Raw genomic sequence first — 18,349 nt, 5'->3', positions numbered from 1 at the left:
TTGAGCGACTCTGCACCAATTATATGGAGGCTGTGAGTTCTAGTCCCACCTTAGGCATGTAAGTTGGTTGGGTTGACTTTGGCTCAATCACAGGGAGACTGTGAGTTCTAGTTCTGCCTTACGCATGAAATTCAGCAGAGTAATTTTCGGCCAATCACCAGAAGACTGAGTCCTAGTCCTGCTTGAAGTATGAAAGTCAGCTGAGTGACTGAACCAATCATATGGAGGCTGTGAGTTCTAGTTCTGCATGTACGCTTGTTGGGTGACTTTGGGCACCTCCTACATCAGATGGGGCACCTTCCTACTTCAGAAACCCCCTTTCTTTCTTTAAAAGAAGCGTTAAAAGCGAATTCCCTTTCATGCCATTGCACGAGGCTAGGAAAGATTAGTTAAAATCTTTGCAACTCCTGGCACTAATTTGGGCACACACTTAACATTTTGAATACCTCACCGCCTGCTTTCTATTCTACCCGTCATTTACTTTCCGTGAGGGCAGAACTGCAGAGCTGTTGTCTTCCTTCAGCGCTATATTTGCATTCGGTTCGCTTGAGCAGTTTCTGAACTTGATTGTAAAATTGAGATCTTAAATGCCAAGGAAATGCTGAATTCACCTGAAAAAGAGACATTAAGAAGCAGGAACAAAAGCTCCGGATTGGAGCATTATCTTGCTCTGCCATTCTTATTACGGGGCACCTCATTTAGCAAGCTATTACCAAATTAATTTTGCAGAAAGTAACTTGACTTGCAACAAGACTCGACACAATAAAAACATGGAATCTTTTTTTTCTTCTTTTCTTTCTTTCTTTCTTTTTCGGCTAAGGAAGCAAAACAGCTGTTTGCTTCATTACAAGTAGTCCTCAACTTACAACGGTTCGTTTAGTGATGGTTCAAAGTTACAAAGGCACTGAAAAAAAAGGTGACTAATGACTGGGGGTGGGATTCAAAAATCCCAACAACCGGTTCTCTACCCGGTTGCTAGGTGGGCGTGGCTTACCGGAACTTCTGGGAGGGTCGTTTTTCACTTTCCCCAGAGTCCGGAGGCTTCCCTCGGGCCTCTGGGAGGGCGAAAATGGCCTCCCCCAGGCTCCAGAGGCCCTCTGGAATCCAGGAACAGGCCCGTTTCCGGACTTCTGGAACTTCTGGGAGGACTATTTTTCATCCTCCCAGAGCCTCTGCGTGGACCGTGCACTTCCCTCCACCCAAAACTGGCCACGTGGAGACACCTGAGAGGGGTGGGGTGGGCGAGGAAAGCCGGTCAGTTCAACTACTGCAATGGTGGCTAACCTTTTTGGGCTTCTGTGCCCAAAATTGCGTGTGCGTGCTCGCAAGCCAGCACCCAGAAGGCAATGCGTGTAGCGCCCCCATGCTCCCTGCGCATGCGCGTAATTTCCCCCCCCTCCCCCGCTCTCTTACCAGCACTGTGCCTCCCAGCTGATTTTGGGCCCGTTTGAGGCCTTTTTCAGCCTGCCCAGAGGCTTGAAGGAAGCCTCTGCAGGTTTTGCAGGCCGAAAAATGGGCCTGTTTCGTCACTTACGGTATTTCCAGAAATATAGGAAGTGATGAAACAGGCCTATTTTTTTGTCCTGCAAAGCCTGCAGAGGTTTCCCTCAAGCCTCTGGCAGGCCAAAAAAAGGCCCGAAAATCACCTGGGAGTCACGCGCATGTGCAGTGAGGTAAATTTGCCTGGGGCTCGCGTGCCCGCACAAATGGCTCTATGTGCCACCTGTGGTACACATGCCATAGGTTCAACATCACGGAACTACTGGTTTGGTGAAGCAGATGTAAATTTAACATCCGGTTCACCCCGAACCGGCTGAATCCCACCCCTGCTTATGATTGTTTTTTCACAGCTACGACCTTTCCAGCATCCCCAAGGTCATGTGATCAAAATTCAGATGCTTGGCAACTGACTCATATGTATGGCCGTTGTGCTATGTCCCAAGATCACGCGCTCCCCTTTTGCGACCTTCTGACAGGCAAAGTCCATGGGGGAGCCGGATTCACTTAACAACCAGGTTGCTCGTTTATCAACCGCAAGGACTTACTTAACCACTGTGACAAGAAAAAGGTCATAAAATGGGGCCCAATTCGCTTAACAACAGAATTTTGGGGCTCAGTTGTGATCGTGAATCGAGGACTAACTGTATATAAAAACAAACCCATTGATAATCGCTTTGATTATGCAAGGGTGGAATACACAGGGGTGATCCATCCGGAGCTCTCTTATGCGCTGCAGAGGCCTTCAGGAAATCCTTGCCATCCATAGAAGTTCCTGAAGGCCTCTGACAGAAAAAAGGAGCCGGGGCGATGCGCGCAAGTGAGGTTAAATCAGTGCATGACGTCCCCCGAAAATAAGACCTGGTGCCTTTTTGGGTGGCAAAAAAAATATATAAGACAGGGTCTTATTTTGGGGAAAACACAGTATTAGGAAGTTTCTACTTAATTTCCAGTTGCTTTGAATAATCACCACACTCTAAAAAAAAGATGTTGACATTCTAGAAAAGTACAGAGAAGAGCAACCAGGATGATGAGGGGACTGGAGGCTAAAACATATGATTAATGGTTGCAGGAACTGGGCATGGCTAGTCTAGTAAAGAGAAGGACCAGTGGAGACACGATAGCAGTCTTCCAATATTTGAGGGGCTGCCACAGAGAGGAGGAAGGGGTCAAGCTATTTTCAAAGGCAACCAAAGGCCAGACAAGGAATAATGGATGGAAACTGAACAAGGAGAGATTCAACCTGGAAATAAGGATAAATTTTTCTGACAGTGAGCACAATCAACCCGTGGAACAGAAGTTGCCTTCGGAAGTTGTGGGAGCGTCATCATTTGAGACTTTCAAGAAGAGATTGGACTGCCATCTGTCAGAAATGGTGAAGGGTCTCATGCTTGGGCAAGGGGTTGGACTAGATGACCTACAAGGTCCCTTCCAACTCTGATTATCTGTTATCTGCTCCTCTCCATGATTAGTTTCCATCCATTTTTTTTTCTTGTCCTGCCTTCTGGTACTTTGGAAAATAAGTTGACCCCTCTGATATACTCTCCTCACATCCCTGTCCATACATAGAGCCTGACATACACCACGTTCGCTCCTGAAAACACACGAGAAACTCTTTTTTAAAAAATAAATAAATAAAATAAAGACCAAAAAAAACCCCAACAAGGAGGCGGATTCAGAGGTTTAATGGGTTCAAGACTTCCAACAGTGAAGGCCTTTGTATTGCGATGGTCTCCCGCTGGGGCTCCCAGCCTAGGTGAGCAGGGAGTTTTAGCAAGCGGTAGGTATCGCAAAGGGGAAGGAAGACCTTTCACTCCGTAAAATATTTCTGCCTCTTCCACATCTCAGGTTTTCTCAGCGAGGGAAAGAGCATCTTCAATTACCAAGCTCCGGCTCCGATAGTAGCTTTTATTTAGGACGCTGTAAAAATAGTCATTTCTACGCTCATAAAATGGCCTCCGACTCATTTTCTCTGCAGTGAGCTTTCTGATGGAATAACTCTCTCTCTTTCTCTCTCTCTCTCTCTCTCTGGGATATTTTTTCCCCCCTTTTTTTTTTGAGGAAGGGGATATACAGAAACGCCAGGCTTCCCTGCCTTGTGTATTTTATGTACCAAAATAAAAGACACGCCGTTTTACAAATTTTATTAGGCTTTTATTTCACAGCGTATTGCACAGTAACCTTCTTTTTGTTCTCCTCAGCTGTCCTTGAGTATAATATTGCCTACAATAATATTCGATTTAGGAAGAAGTGGGCATGTGGAACCATTGATTTAAAACTAAAGAAAAGAATATAAAGATTTGGGGAGCCATCCTTTTTGGTATTTGCCGAAGCAAGGATTCATTTGGGATGGGGCCATTATAAACAGGTGTGTTTGAAGGTATCTCAAGAGCTTCCAGGCAACAGTTACCAACCTGCCCATCTTTCCTGTTCTGGAGTACGAAAATAGAGAGCTTGCTGTCTTTCTGTAATAATCAGATTCCAAAGATTTCTCTTTAGAGAGAACTCATTCCATCCCCTGAAAATAATATTCCAGGTCAGGGGACTCCAAACTTAGCAACTTTAAGACTTGTGGACTTCAACTCTCTGAATTCCTCAGCCAGCCATGCTGACTGAAGAATTCTAGGAGTTGAAATCCATAAGTCATAAAGTTGCCAAGTTTGGGACTCCTGTCCTAGACAGATGATAGGAGGATATGCAGAAACTTTATTTGAGAAGAAGAGCTGAAGAAGCGTCTTGGATGAGACATGAAAAGTCTTCAAAGAAAAACCAAGAAAGTCCAGTTGCCTCTTGAAAAAAAAAAAAAAACCTTTGGGACAACCATGACCTGAATGACTGAGAATCTCCATAGACATTGAGCTATGCATTTTGGGATGAACACCCTTTGAATGATGCGGGACAGAGCTGAAGAAGCTTCTTGGATAAGAAGAGAAATGTCTTCAAAGATAAACCAGAAACTCCGGTTGCCTTTTGAAAAAAGCACCTTCAGGACCCTTGAGAAGATAGTTTTTACTTCCTAACAGATGGTGATAGTGGAGGACTTCTCAGATTTTGCTCAAACACTTGTACCATTCCAGACAAGTGGTTGTCCAGCCTCTTCTCAAATGCTTCCAATTTTGGAGCACCCACAACTGAAAAAATATCTGTTCCACTAGTTCATTGTTAGGAAAGTTCTTAGCATTTCTAGGTTGCTTCTCTCCTTGGTTAGTTCCCATCCATTGCTTCTTGTCCTGCATTCAGGTGTTTTGGAGAATAGGTTGACCCCATCTTCTTGATATATGCCCCTCAGATACTGGAAGACTGCTATCCTACCACCCCAAGTCCTTCTCTTCATTGTTGTTAGTCGCGAAGTCATGTCCGACCCATCATGACCTCATGGACAATGTTCCTCCAGGCCTTCCTGTCCTCTACCATCCCCCGGAGTCCATTTAAGCTCACGCTGACTGCTCCAGTGACTCCATCCAGCCACCTCCTTCTCTGCTGTCCCATTCTTCTTCTTTTTCCCTCAACCGTTCCAAGCATTAGGCTCTTCTCCAGGGAATCCTTTCTTCTCATTAGGTGGCCAAAGTATTTGAGTTTCATCTTCAGGATCTGGCCTTCTAAAGAGCACTCAGGGTTGATCTTCTCTAGGACTGATTAGTTGGATCATCTTGCAGTCCAAAGGACTCACAGGAGTCTTCTCCAGCACCAGAGTTCAGAGGCCTCCATTCTTTGGCGCTCAGCCTTCCTTATGGTCCAACTTTCATAACCATACATTGCAACTGGGAAAACCATAGCCTTGACTATGCACCCTTTTGTTGGCAGGGTGATGTCTCTGCTTTTTAGTATGCTGTCTACATTTGCCATAGCTTTCCTCCCCAGGAGTAAGCGTCTTTTAATTTCTTGGCTGCAGTCCCCATCTGCGGGTGATGTTGGAGCCCTTCTTTTCATTAAAGTACAGGTAAAGGTTCCCCTTGCACATACGTGCTGGTCGTTTCCAACATTAGGGGGTGCTGCTCATCTCCGTTACAAAGCCGAAGAGCCAGCGCTGTCCGAAGACGTCTCCGTGGTCATCTGGCCAGCATGACTAAATGCCCGAAGGCGCACGGAACGCTTGTTACCTTCCCACCAAAGGGGTCCCTATTTTTCTACTTGCATTTTTTTGCATGCTTTCGAACTGCTAGGTTGGCAGAAGCTGGGACAAGGAACGGGAGCTCACTCCGTTACGCGGCGCTAGGGATTCAAACCGCTGAACCACAGACCTTTCTGATCGACAAGCTCAGCGTCTTAGCCACTGAGCCACCGCGCCCCCCGGCCTTCTTTTCGTTAGACATCCCCAATTCTTGCAACGGTTCTTCATACGTTTTAGCCTCCAGCCCCCTTAATCATGGTTGTTGCTCTTCTCTGCACTCTTGAAATCCAGCATTGAAATCATACGATGGTTGTAAAACTTCTTGATATGTTTGTTCCACGTTGGGAAACCCCAGCCTTTCCCGAACTCGATTTAATTCTGTTGTCAGAAGGTTTTCTCTGAGCGAGAACACTTAACTGGGACTTAGGCGGACGTCTGCGGAGTGTGTTGGTAAAGAGGCAACCAACGGCCAGGTTTATGAAAGATTAACTCAGATCCCCCTTTTCTTCTGCACAAAAGCTTCCTTTCCAGGGCTTCTGTTTTATATACACGTTGTTTAAATATTTACACAGGTTGAGCCACGTTGTCTGTGTTGGCAACATTTGCCTCTGCCCTTTCGCACCAGCAAAAAAACAAGATTTGCTGTGTGTGTTTCCTTCACTTAGCCCAACAGCTTTATGGTGTATGCAAGCCCCGCGGTGTTTATTTTAGCAAAGAGGCAACAGAGCAGGGATTTATATGGAAGGGCAGGCTGGTGTACTGAGTTCAAAAAAGAAAAAAAAACCCATCTCATTTTAAAAGAGATACTCCAGCGAGTTAGCTTAGAAGTCGAAGCACCCATGAAGCCCTCCTTCCAACTTTTGTGATTTTTTTTTTTAAGGTTTGATTGGGTTACTAAAACCAGCATACAAACAAACATTGAAATGCCAAATGATGGATTTTGTATCCTTGTGTAGAACAAGGGTCTTCATACTTGGCAAGTTTAAGTCTTGTGGACTTCCAACTCCCTGAATTCCTGAGCGAACATGACTAGAGGAGGAATTGTGGGAGTTGAAGTCCACAAGGCTTAAAGCTGTCAAGTTTGAAGGCCCCTGGTGTAGAACATTGAATTGGAAGAGGCATTGGGAGGTCTTCTGCTGAAGAAAAAGACCCTACACTATTCCAGACAAATGGCTGTCCAGCATCTTTTTGAAAGCCTCCAGCGATGGAGCACCCACAACTTCTGGAGGCAAGCTGTTCCACTGGTTAATTGTCCTCACTGTCAGTAAGTTGCTCCTTAATTCCTGGTTGCTTCTCTCCTTGATTAACTGAATGAATGAATGAATGAATGAATGAGCTGGAAGGGACCTTGGAGGTCTTCTAGTCCAACCCCTTGTTCAAGCAGGAGAACTTATACCATTTCAGACAAGTGACTGTCTAGTCTCTTCTTAAAAACCTCCAGTGATGGAGCACCCAAGATTTCTGGTGGTAGCAAGCAGTTCCCCTGGTTCATTGTCCTCACTGTTAGGAAATTTCTCCTTAATCCCATGTTGCTCCTCTCCTTGGCTAGTTTCCATCTGTTGTTTCTCGTCTTGCCTTTTTGATGCTTTGGAAAAATAGTTTTTATTCAAACACCACCACCCCCATTCATCTTTGTAGGAGCCCCTCAAATATTGGAATAGCACAGTGCTATCCTGTCTCCTCAAGTCCCTGTAAGTGGTTAAGCAAATCTGACTTCCCGGTTGACTTCGCTTCTCAGAAGGTCGCAAAAGGGGATTGTGTGACCTCTGGACACTGCAACCGTCATAAATACGAGCCAGTTGCCAAGCCTCTAGGACCATGTTGGCGAACCTGTGGCATGTGTGCCAGAAGTGGCACGCAGAGCCCTTTCCCCCAGCACGCAAGAGGTCACTTAGAAGAGCCGCACTGTGCATGCACACGCATGCCACCTGACAGCTGATTGTTGGGTATCTGGCATGCACGCACAGGAGGAGGGGGGTGCATGGGAGACGCGTGCGCATGCACAGAGGCGCATGGCGCATGAAGGGGATCGCACATGCATGCGCAGGAGGTGTGGGGAGGGCCAACACGCATTGCCTTCTGGGCGCGCACAATTATCGGCACGGGAGCCAAGAAAGGTTAGCCACCACTGCTTTAGGAATTTTGATCACGTAACCGTGGGGATGTTGCAATGGTCGTAAGTGTGAAAAACTCTCATAGATAACTTTTTTGGTGCTGTGTAACTTTGGGTGGTCACTAAAGGAATTGTTGCAAGCCGAAGGCTACCTGTACACTTGCAACTTGTGAGTCAGCTTTGGGTTGTGTCTGGCAACAGTCAATGTACATTTTTCACCTGGTTGTTGACGTTGGCTTCAATTCCTCGTTTGGATTCCATCTTCTGGCATCCCTCATATTCCTTTGGTGGCCCCAGCCTCCTAAAAACCAGCTGCCTGTTTGTGCAACCTGTTCAAGACCCTTGAAAGTCGAAAGCCTTCTGTCTCCTGAAAACTCACGTCCATAGTTCCAGATTCAGATCACCTAGAGTTGGAGGGGACCTTGGAGGTCATCTACCCCGCCCAAGCAGGAGACCCTACACCATTGCTGACAGATGGCAATCCAATCTCTTCTTTAAAGTCTCAGGTGATAAAGCTCCCACAACTTCCGAGGGCAACTTCTGTTCCATGGATTGATTGTTCTCACTGTCAGAAAATTTATCCTTATTTCTAGGTTGAATCTCTCCTTGTTCAGTTTCCATCCGTTATTCCTTGTCTGGCCTACAGGTGCCTTGGAGAACAGCTTGACCCCTTCCTCTCTGTAGCAGTCCCTCAAATATGGGAAGACTGCTATCATGTCTCCCCTGGTCCTTCTCTTCACTAGACTAGCCATGCCCAATTCCTGTAACCATTCTTCATATGTTTTAGCCTCCAGTCCCCTCATCATCCTGGTTGCTCTTCTCTGCACTCTTTCTAGAGTCTCAACCTCTTTTTTATAGTGTGGTGACCAAAACTTTACGCAGTATTCTAGTGTGGTCTTACTAAGGCTTTGTAGAGTGATATTAGTACCTCCCTTGATCTCGATTGTATCCCTCTGTTAATGCAATTTAGGACTGCATTAGCTTTTTTGGCTGCTGCTGCACACGGCTGGCTCCTATTTAGCTGGTTGTCCACTAAGACTCCAAGATCCCTCTCACAGTTACTGCTATTGAGCCTGGTTTCAACCCAGTCTATATGTGTACTTTGGGTTTTTCTTGCCTAAGTGTAGGACTTTACTTTTTCCTCTACATTGAATTTCATTTTGTTAGATAGGGCCCAGTGTTCAAGTCTGTCAAGATCCATCTGGATTTTGAGCCTATTGAAGCAATGTTTAAGTGAACAAAAGCAAACAAACAACTTGGAAGTGGGCAAACACCAAAGAAAAATCAAAGACTCTGGCACGTATTTGAGAATGCAAAGAAATCTTCGCTCCACTTCTCTGGAACCTACAAAGGTGCCATTTTCAACACATTTATATTAATGAACATCAAATGGTGTCTTACAACTTTGCAAGGAGAGGTTTATTTGCTTTCCTCATTTACCTTTTGGGTTTTTTTAAAAAAAAACAACCTCAAACCTGCGTCTTACTGCCAAAATCGTTCAGAAGGTAAAACACTGGCAAAGCAAAATGAAGAGAAAAAAATAAATTAATACAGCAGTTTGTTTGTTTTAAAGAGGATTTGGCTGCAGGTTAATTTTATCGAGTATAATTAAGTTTTTCCACCTGGCCAGGAAATAAATGAATGGAATGGAATGAATGGATGATGAATGAATGGTTACTTCTGTTCTGGAGCATCTCTAGAAATCAGAAAATAAAGCTCTGTTTAGAATTTCAAAATACTGTACAGGTGCACAATTGAGCCCGAAATTTAATAGATAACATAATCAGAGTTGGAAGGGACCTTGTAGGTCATCTAGTCCAAACCCCCGCCCAAGCGGGAGACCCTACACCATTTCTGACAAATGGCAGTCCAGTCTCTTCTTGAAAGTCTCAAGTGATGGCGCTCCCACAACTTCCGAGGGCAACTTCTGTTCCATGGGTTGATTGTTCTCACTGTCAGAAAAAATTCTCCTTATTTCCAGGTTGAATCTCTCCTTGTTCAGTTTCTATCCATTATTCCTTCAGGTGCCTTAGAAAATAGCTTGATCCCTTCCTCTCTGTGGCAGCCCCTCAAATATTGGAAGACTGCTATCCTGTCTCCCCTGGTCCTTCTCTTCCCTAGACTAGCCAGGCCCAGTTCCTGTAACCGTTCTTCATATGTTTTAGCCTCCAGTCCCCTAATCATCCTGGTTGCTCTTCTCTGCACTCTTTCTAGAGTCTCAACATCTTTTTTATAGTGTGGTGAACAAAACTGGATGCAGTACTCTAGGTGTGGCCTTACTACATTATTACTACATTATTTACATTGTTAAGCGAGAAATTTGTTAAGTGAGTTTTGCCCCAGTTTACTAGCTTTCTTGCCAGAGTTGTTAAGTGAATCACTGCCATTGGTAAGTTAGCAACCTGGTTGTTAAGTGAGTCTGGCTTCCCCATTGGCTTTGCTTGTCATAAAGTCGCCAATGACCCTGGGACATTGCAATGGTGTTCTGACCCAAACCTTGTTCCAAGGAAACAAACACGAAACAGAGGTAACAGCAAAACCGTTTTCATGATTCTTTACGAATTTTGTTCCTTTCACGGTTAAAAGGCTGTTTCAAACTAATTGTCTCTTATAAGAACGAGCCTTGTCAAGGTTGTGCAAGGCTGCCAAGAACACTAGATAAAGTTACTAAGAAATATTTCAAACACAAAGAGTCTCCAAACACAAACTAAGAGAGTCCGAACGTCCACAAGGCTTGAGTGCAAAAACTTCTTTGCTTCCTGCAAAGAACTCCGGTTTCTCAGCTGGCTTTTATCTCTTAAGGGAGGGGCCATCACCTTGCAGCCTTATTCCCGAATCGCCTGTGCTTCTGCAGCTGCTCTTTCCTTCGAGCATCCCTGCGTGCATGCGTGCTGGGCACAGGCTCCTCGGGGGCCTCTTCATCACTGCTTCCAGCCTCCACAATCTCCGAAGGCAGCACTCCACTCCCTGATGGTCCTGGCCCCATCCCTGCATCACACGCAGGCCCCTCATCTGAGTCCTCGCTCTCTGAGACCTCAGTCGTCCACACCTGCTGCCGGCGAACCACAACAAATGGTCATAAGTATGAATCAGTTGCCAAGCATCCACATTTTGATCACATGACCATGGGAATGCTACCAAGGTCGTAAGTGTGAAAAACAGGACAACAGAGTTGGAAGGGGCCTTGGAGGTCTTCTAGTCCAACCCCCTGCTTGAGCAGGAGACTCAATACCATTCTGAACAAATGTCTGTCCAATCTCTTCTTAAAAGCCTCCAGTGATGGAAAAGCCACAACTTTCCACAACTGGTGGGAAGCTGTTCCAAACAGTCATAAGTCACTTTTTTTCAGTGCTGTTGTAACTATGGACAGTCAATAAATGAACTGTTTGTAAGTCGAGGACTATCAATGTAGTCCAGTCGGTTGTAATAGAAACCTACAAGACCGGAACAACAACAACAAAAATCTTTAATTTGTACAAATACAGGTCATTCTCCGCTTACAGTCGATTATGTCATCAGTCAATTTCAAAAGGCAGCCTTACTTGGAACAGCTTACATCCTGTGACGTTAGCTGTAAACACCATCAAATACCCCCATCTGCCTCTCCTACGTCTTCAGAAGGACTCGAAGGTCAAAAATGCCAAATTCAGTCTGACCATCTGGCTGACTGTACGCCGATCCAAATAAATAAATAACAGGACAACCCCCACCCTGACCACTTGTCTTCTGCGGCTTAAATCTTTGGAGGTTCTGAAGATCTTCCACTTACTACCATTCTTCTTATGCCTCGGGAAATGGGACCCTCTGACCCCACCAGCAGACTTGCAAAAGTGGGGATGTTGTCCCCCAACTGACATTACGCGAGCAAGATGAGTCCCTTGAGGGGAGGTGGGTTTGATTTGATGTTGCAGGTAGTCCTCGACTTACAACGTTTAGCACCCGTTCAAAATTACAAGAGCACTGAAAAAAACTTACAACTGTTTTTCACACTGACGAGCGTTGTAAGCATCCTCATGGCCATGTGAAGGAAATTCTTGGCAACCGACTCACACTTATGACGGTTGCAGTGTCCTGGGGTCATGTGATCACCTGTTTGTGATCTTCGGACATACAAAATCAATGGGGAAACCAGATTTGCTTAACAGCTCTGTTACTACCAGTAACTTAACAACTGCAGTGATTTGCTTAACAGCTGTGGCAAGAATGGTCGTAAAACAGGGCGAATCTCACTGAAACAGCTGTAGCAACAGAAATTTTGGGATCAATCGTGATTGTAAATTGAGGTATTTTATTTTACTTATATTATGCTACGTTGTTATTACTTTATTTACTTTTTTATTTTCATTTTACTTTATTATTTTACTTTAATTATTTCATTTTTATGTTATGTTACCTTATTATTTGACTGTATTTTATGTTACTTATGTTACTTTATATTATTTATTTTACTTTATTATTTTACTTATGTTAGGTTACCTTATTTTATTTATATTATGCTACCTTCTTTTATTGTTACTTTATATTATTTATTTTATTTTATTATTTTATTTTATTTATGTTAGGTTACCTTATTTTGTTTATATTATGTTACCTTATTTTATTGTTACTTTATATTATTTATTTTACTTTATTATTTTATTTATGTTATGTTACCTTATTTCAATTATATTATGTTACTTTTTATTTTATTATATTACTTTATGTTATGTTACCTTCTTTTATTGATTATTATTTTGCTTTATTATTTTATTTTATTATTTTACTTTATTTTATGTTACCTTATTTTATTTATATTATGTCACTTTATTATTTTATTTTATTTATATTATGTTACCTTATTTTATTGTTACTTTATATTATTTATTTTATTTATGTTATGTTACTTTATTTCAATTATATTATGTTACTTTATATTTTATTTTATTATATTACTTTATGTTATGTTACCTTATTTTATTGATTATTATTTTACTTTATTATTTTATTTTATTTATGTTATGTTAACCTTACATCTTATTCATTTTATTATTTTACTTTACTTTGTTTTTTTTATTATTATTTTATTATTTCAGCCAAGGAGGCCCCTTGTGCCGTATCATACTTCAGGTCCGATTTTTCTCTCACAGCTGCTGGAAAACCAGACAGCTGAACTGAAGTGTTGTCTTTGGGACACATCACATTTAAATGGATTTGTTATGTCAGCGGTGATGAGCCCTTTGTGGGAAGTGACAGGGGGATTCCATTGTTCTCTGCTTTCCCAGACTTTCTCTCGAGCGATGGGGGCCTTCCGACGTAGCTTGGTTGTTGATGAAAAAGCCATTCATACAGATGGACAAAATGGGGGGTGGGTGGTGGGAGGGAGGTGGGGAAGGCAGGCAAGCAGATGGAAGGAGAGCTGGCCAGCCCCACAGCAAGAAAGTTTGTGGGATAGTTTTGGGGAGAAAAAGTGGGGGGGGGAGGGGGAGGCTTGACAAAAATAAAACTCAACAGCTGGGACCTAAAGAAGGACCACTACGAAGTGACCTACGCTTGGAAAACTGTCCATGGAAGATGGTTTGTACTTTATGAAATCCAAAGCACCAGGAGGCAAGACAAGAAACAAGGGATGGAAACTTATCCAGGAAAGAAGCAAGAGAAATCCAGGAATTAAGGAGAAACTTTCTAACTGTGAGGAAAATTAACCAGTGGAACAGCTTACCTCCAGAAGTTGTGGGCGCTTCATCCCTGGAGGTTTTTAAGAAGAGACTGGACAACCATTTGGGTGAAATGGTGTAGACCAGGGGTCGCCAACCTTTTGGACCTCAGGGACCACCAAACTCATAATTTTAAATCCAGAGGACCAGAGACCCTGGGAAAATCCCCCAAAAAGTCTGCAGGAAAATTCCCCACCAATCGAACATTCTTTATTTGGGATCACAGGATACCATCTCCAGCTCCATTCTCAGGGGGAGAGAGAAACTTTTGGCTTTATGCAAGGAAAGCAGCAGAAGCAGCAGAAGTCTTTCTTTCTCTCCGCCAGAAATGAGTCTTTGCCGGTGCAGCCTCTTAGAGCAGGATGCCTTGCAGGGTCCCAAAAACTCATTATCTGGCAGAGTTTGAGGGAGAGAAAGAAAGACTTTTGCTGCTTTCCTTGTGTGCAGCCAAAAGCAAAAGAGGAAAGAAGCAGCCCAGTGGCCAGGTGAGGTGCGTGGGCCGTGTGGGGCAAGTTCTTTTCCCTCCACCCTTTCCCCCCTCCCCTCATTACCTCGTGTTGTTCACAGTGCAAACAACGCAAGCCTTGTGTTCCCACGGGCCATATGGGCAGCACAGCCTTGTGTTCCCGCGCAGCCTGGATTAATTTCTTTGGGGGTGACATTTCTCTGCAGACCACCAAAATTTTCTCGTGGATCACCAGTGGTCCCCAGCCCACCGGTTGGCGACCACTGGTATAGGGGGGTCTCCTGCTTGAGCAGGGGGTTGGACTAGAAGACCTCCAAGGTCTCTTCCAACTCTGTAATTCGGTTCTGTTGTATTTGCAATTCTGGAACATACGATTTGGGGCTACGTTCACACAAAGGAATGAGTCTGGAGTTAGATTCATAGCCGAATATCTCTCTTCCATTGAAGGAATGTAGGTAACAAGTCCAAAGTATTCACAAAATTGTTTTTCCAAATGTCAACTGTCTTGGTTTTTTTTTTGTTTTTTTTCCCCTTGAAAACATTTCACTTCTCATCCAAGAAGCTTTTTCAGTTCGGACTGAAAGGTGAGGAATGGAAATGAAGAAGATCCTAGGAGGAGAAGTGAACGTTTTCAAGGGGGGGGGAAGACCGCAAGTATGTACAATTATCTTTTTGTTTGTTGGTTTGAAAATATAGTTAAGGAAATATGGGACAGCTAGAATGGATTTGCATAAGTCATACATTGTATGAGTGTAGCTTTGTCGCTTGTATCCTTACAATTTATATTGACTGTTTCCTAGTATGATTTGATTGCTTATTGTACCCTGTGACTATCATTAAGTGTTGTACCTGATGATTCTTTACTCTTGACAAATGTCTCTTTTCTTTTATGTATACTGAGAGTATTTACACCAAGACAAATTCCTTGTGTGTCCAATCACACTTGGCCAATAAAGAATTCTATTCTATTCTATTCTACTTTATCTATTCTATTCTTTCTATTCTATTCAATTTCTATTCTACCTATTCTATTCTATTCTATTTCTATTCTATTCTATTCTAAAAGTGGGTCAGAATCCTACGCTTTTAAAGATAACCATATCATCTATTTAGGAAAACACTTTGACATTTTAAGGGGCAAAATAATAGCTTTATGGACAACACAGTCCTTAAAACGGTTCAGGTAGTCCTCAATTTATGACCTGCTTGTTTAACAATGGTCCGCAATTTACCGGTATATCACCCTTGGAATTAAGGCTTGCAAAGCATTTTCACCCATGGCAAAGTGTTGCACACGGACGCACAGACACACACACACACACACACACACACACACACACACAGAGTCATGTGATCGCCGGGCAATTGGCTTGTATTCACTGAAAAGTCTTATGGTCACACAATCCCAATTTCCAACGGTTTGTTTTTTTCCTGGTTTTCAGTGGTTTTTGTCAGTTTCCAGCAAAAACAAGCAAACCCTCATTTGGGAGAGTGTCATGTGTTCAGTGACCAAGTCATTTGCTTTACACAACTGCAGTAATTCACTTATCAACTGCCATAAAAACAGTAGCAAAATCTGGACTTGTGACCGCAATGACTTTTGATCAAAATTTCAAATCTCAATTGTTGCGTAAGCTGAGGACTAGTTGTACAATAATTAATCTAGGCAAAATATAAGTGAGTGATTTCCTTTCCTTCCCTCCCCTTCCCTCCCCTTTCCTCTTCTTTTATCTTCCTTTCCTTTTCCTTCCTCTTCTTTTATCCTCCTTTCCCTGCCATTTCTTTCCTTGTCTTATCTTCCTTTCCCTTCCCTTCCTTTCCCCTTCTTTTATTTTCTTTCCCTTTACTTCCCATCCCTTCCCTTCTCCTTCTTCTTCTTTACCTTCCTTTCCTTTCATTTTCTTCTTTTCCCTTCCCTTCCTTTCCCCTTCTTTTATCTCCCTTCCCCTCCCTTCCCTTCCCCCTTCTTTTACCTTCCTTTCCTTTCCTTTCCTTTCCTTCCTTTCCTTTCCTCTTCTTATTTTCGTCCCCCTTCTTTTTCCCTTCTTTTATCTCCCTTCCCTTCCCTTTCCCTTCTTTCTCCCTTCTTTTATCTTCTTTTCCCTTCCCTTCCTTCCCTTTCCCCTTCTTTTTATCTTCCTTCCCTTAGCCTTCCTGTATCTTCCTTTCCTTTTCTTTCTTTTATTATTTTATGGGGGTTTTTTCCCTCCTCCCCTTCTTCTCAGATTCAGGATGATTAGAATAAGAAGGTGACAGACACAGGGTTGCTGCAGTTGTGTTAAAATCACAGCAGACGGCAATTAACAACATGGAAGCCAGCTGCTTATCTGGCCAGATAAAGCTTCTTAATAGGGAATTCCACTCAAAGAATTGTTTCTGCAGATGCAGCGTTTCATACTTCAAAGGGTGCGTGACTGTGTGTGTGTGTTTGTGTGTGTGTGTGTGTGTGTGTGTGTTTCTGAAGTGTTCATCCCAGATTGCTGAAAAAGCTTTCTAGCCAGCTACCTGAACTGTACCTTTCCTTTAAAAAAAAAGGGGGGGGGATTTGGGGATTTATTCTTTGGGTCGGAGGGAGGGTTACATACAGGTTAGGATCCAAATTCCCATTTAAAAACGGAAAAGCAAAAACTTTGCACAAAATCAGGTTTTTATATGGTTTTTAGCTTACGTTCTTGATCTCAGGTGTAAGATGGGCGGCCAATACATTTGACAAATAAAACAAACCCTTCCAGCCTTTCCATTCCGTGATTCCTAAAATGGATAGTTCAATTCAATTGTTGGTTGAATTGATTTGTTTAGATGCCCGTCGCAAACATCGCTCAATTTTTTTCTTCCTTTTCTGTTTATTTCTATGCTTTTCTCTCTCTTTTATTTTTTAAATAACTGCGTAAAGTTGCCTTTTTAAAAGCAAACCAAACAAAAATAGCTACAGCTGTTTTGACTGAGGAATTAGCTGGGTTTTTTTTTTATAACCTAGTTTGTTTTTATAGCCATCTCTTCCATTAACACTCTCTTCCTACCCTCAAATTCACCTAGCAGGGCAAGAAAATAATAATAAATCAAAATATTTCAAACAAGGGATTCATGGAAAGATCGAGATGATTATTTAGATTTATCAGCCTTAATTTTAGCTGATGTATCTGATCATTTTGAGTAAACAAATAATGAGTTACCACTAGAGAGAGAGAGAAAGAAAGAAAGAGAGAGAGAGAGAGAGAGAGAGAATGGCAGATCCAATATGATAATGTTGACCTGCATATGTACAACATTTATCTAATGTCAGTGAGGTCATGATGTAGTTAGTAAGTTGTCAGGGTATTTAAAAAGATATAAAATTACTCATGCACTTAACAGTGAGATGGATTGTGTTTGTGGAGAAAATAGGAAGATGAAAAAGTGCGTTGGATATGCTTGCTGCCTGGAGTTATTTGTAAAAACAATACCAGCGGGATACAATTAAATAAAACAAATCACATTTTCATGATCTCATTGGGATTTTAAGAGCTGCGGTGGCACAGTGGTTAGAAGGCAGTGTTGCAAAGTAACTCTGCCCACTCCCAGGGGTTCAATCCTGACTGGCTCGAAGTTGACTCGGTAAAATGAGGAGCTAGATTTTTTGAGGCCCATCCGCATTATGAAGCATTATATAAATCTAAGAGCTATTGGTATTGGTATTTTAGGGACTTGCGTATTATATTAAATGGTTGGCATTACTGACTTACCCACAGGCAGAAAAACTGGATAGAAATAAAATATTACCCACCTACCTACTTACCTATCCATCCATCCATCCCTATCTATCTATCCATTCATCTATGTCTAACTATCCATCCATCCATCCCTATCTATCCATTTATCCATCTATCTATCCATCTCTGTCTGTCTGTCCATTCATCCATCCATCCCTATCTATCCATCTCTCTCTCTCTCTCTGCCTGCATCTCCCTCACTGAAAGTCTCAAAAGTACTCAAATTGCTAGCAGTAATGGAAATTGAAAGCTAAAGATTAAACAAAAAAATATATCAGAATACCAACATTTTCTTTCCTCTCGGTCAGCGAATATGTTAATAAGATTTGGAGTTGCACCAGTAGTTAACCATTGTACAGATGTAATAAAAACTTGCATAGTTGAGAATATTCTGGAATTACTGTTTGTTTCTTCCCAAAACAGAACCCTTAGCATGGAAGGGAGGTGAGAAAGTACTCAGTGCCTCTGGAATTGCTTAATTATTAACCCCTAGAGAAACAGATAATATTTTTCCCAGTCACCTCACATGAACCTACAGTCCATGTTTTCCGTTTCTTTCTTTCAAAGCCTCTGCTACAGCAGGTTGAGTTCCTTAAAATGTAATAAAAATGTATATTATAAGTCTTTCTGTAAAAAGTAGAATGTATGTGCCCATGTCATATGTAATGTGAAAGGACGAGACTTTGAGTTCAACTCCTGCCTTAGCCATGAAAGCCAGCT

At 42.6% G+C, this 18,349-nt stretch overlaps 1 protein-coding gene across 1 annotated transcript in view; it reads left to right on the top strand.

The window, feature by feature from the left end:
• SETBP1 (SET binding protein 1) overlaps positions 1 to 18,349 on the top strand; it is a 277,898-nt gene that overhangs the window by 163,121 nt on the left and 96,428 nt on the right. The gene's annotated exons all lie outside the window — the stretch shown is intronic.

This window comes from Notechis scutatus, chromosome 2 (assembly GCF_049901735.1).
Source record: "Notechis scutatus isolate UNSWTSFEM ecotype Mainland chromosome 2, rNotScu1.2, whole genome shotgun sequence".
NCBI classification, from domain to species: Eukaryota; Metazoa; Chordata; class Lepidosauria; order Squamata; family Elapidae; genus Notechis; species Notechis scutatus.
This window is presented reverse-complemented; position numbering and strand designations above follow the sequence as displayed.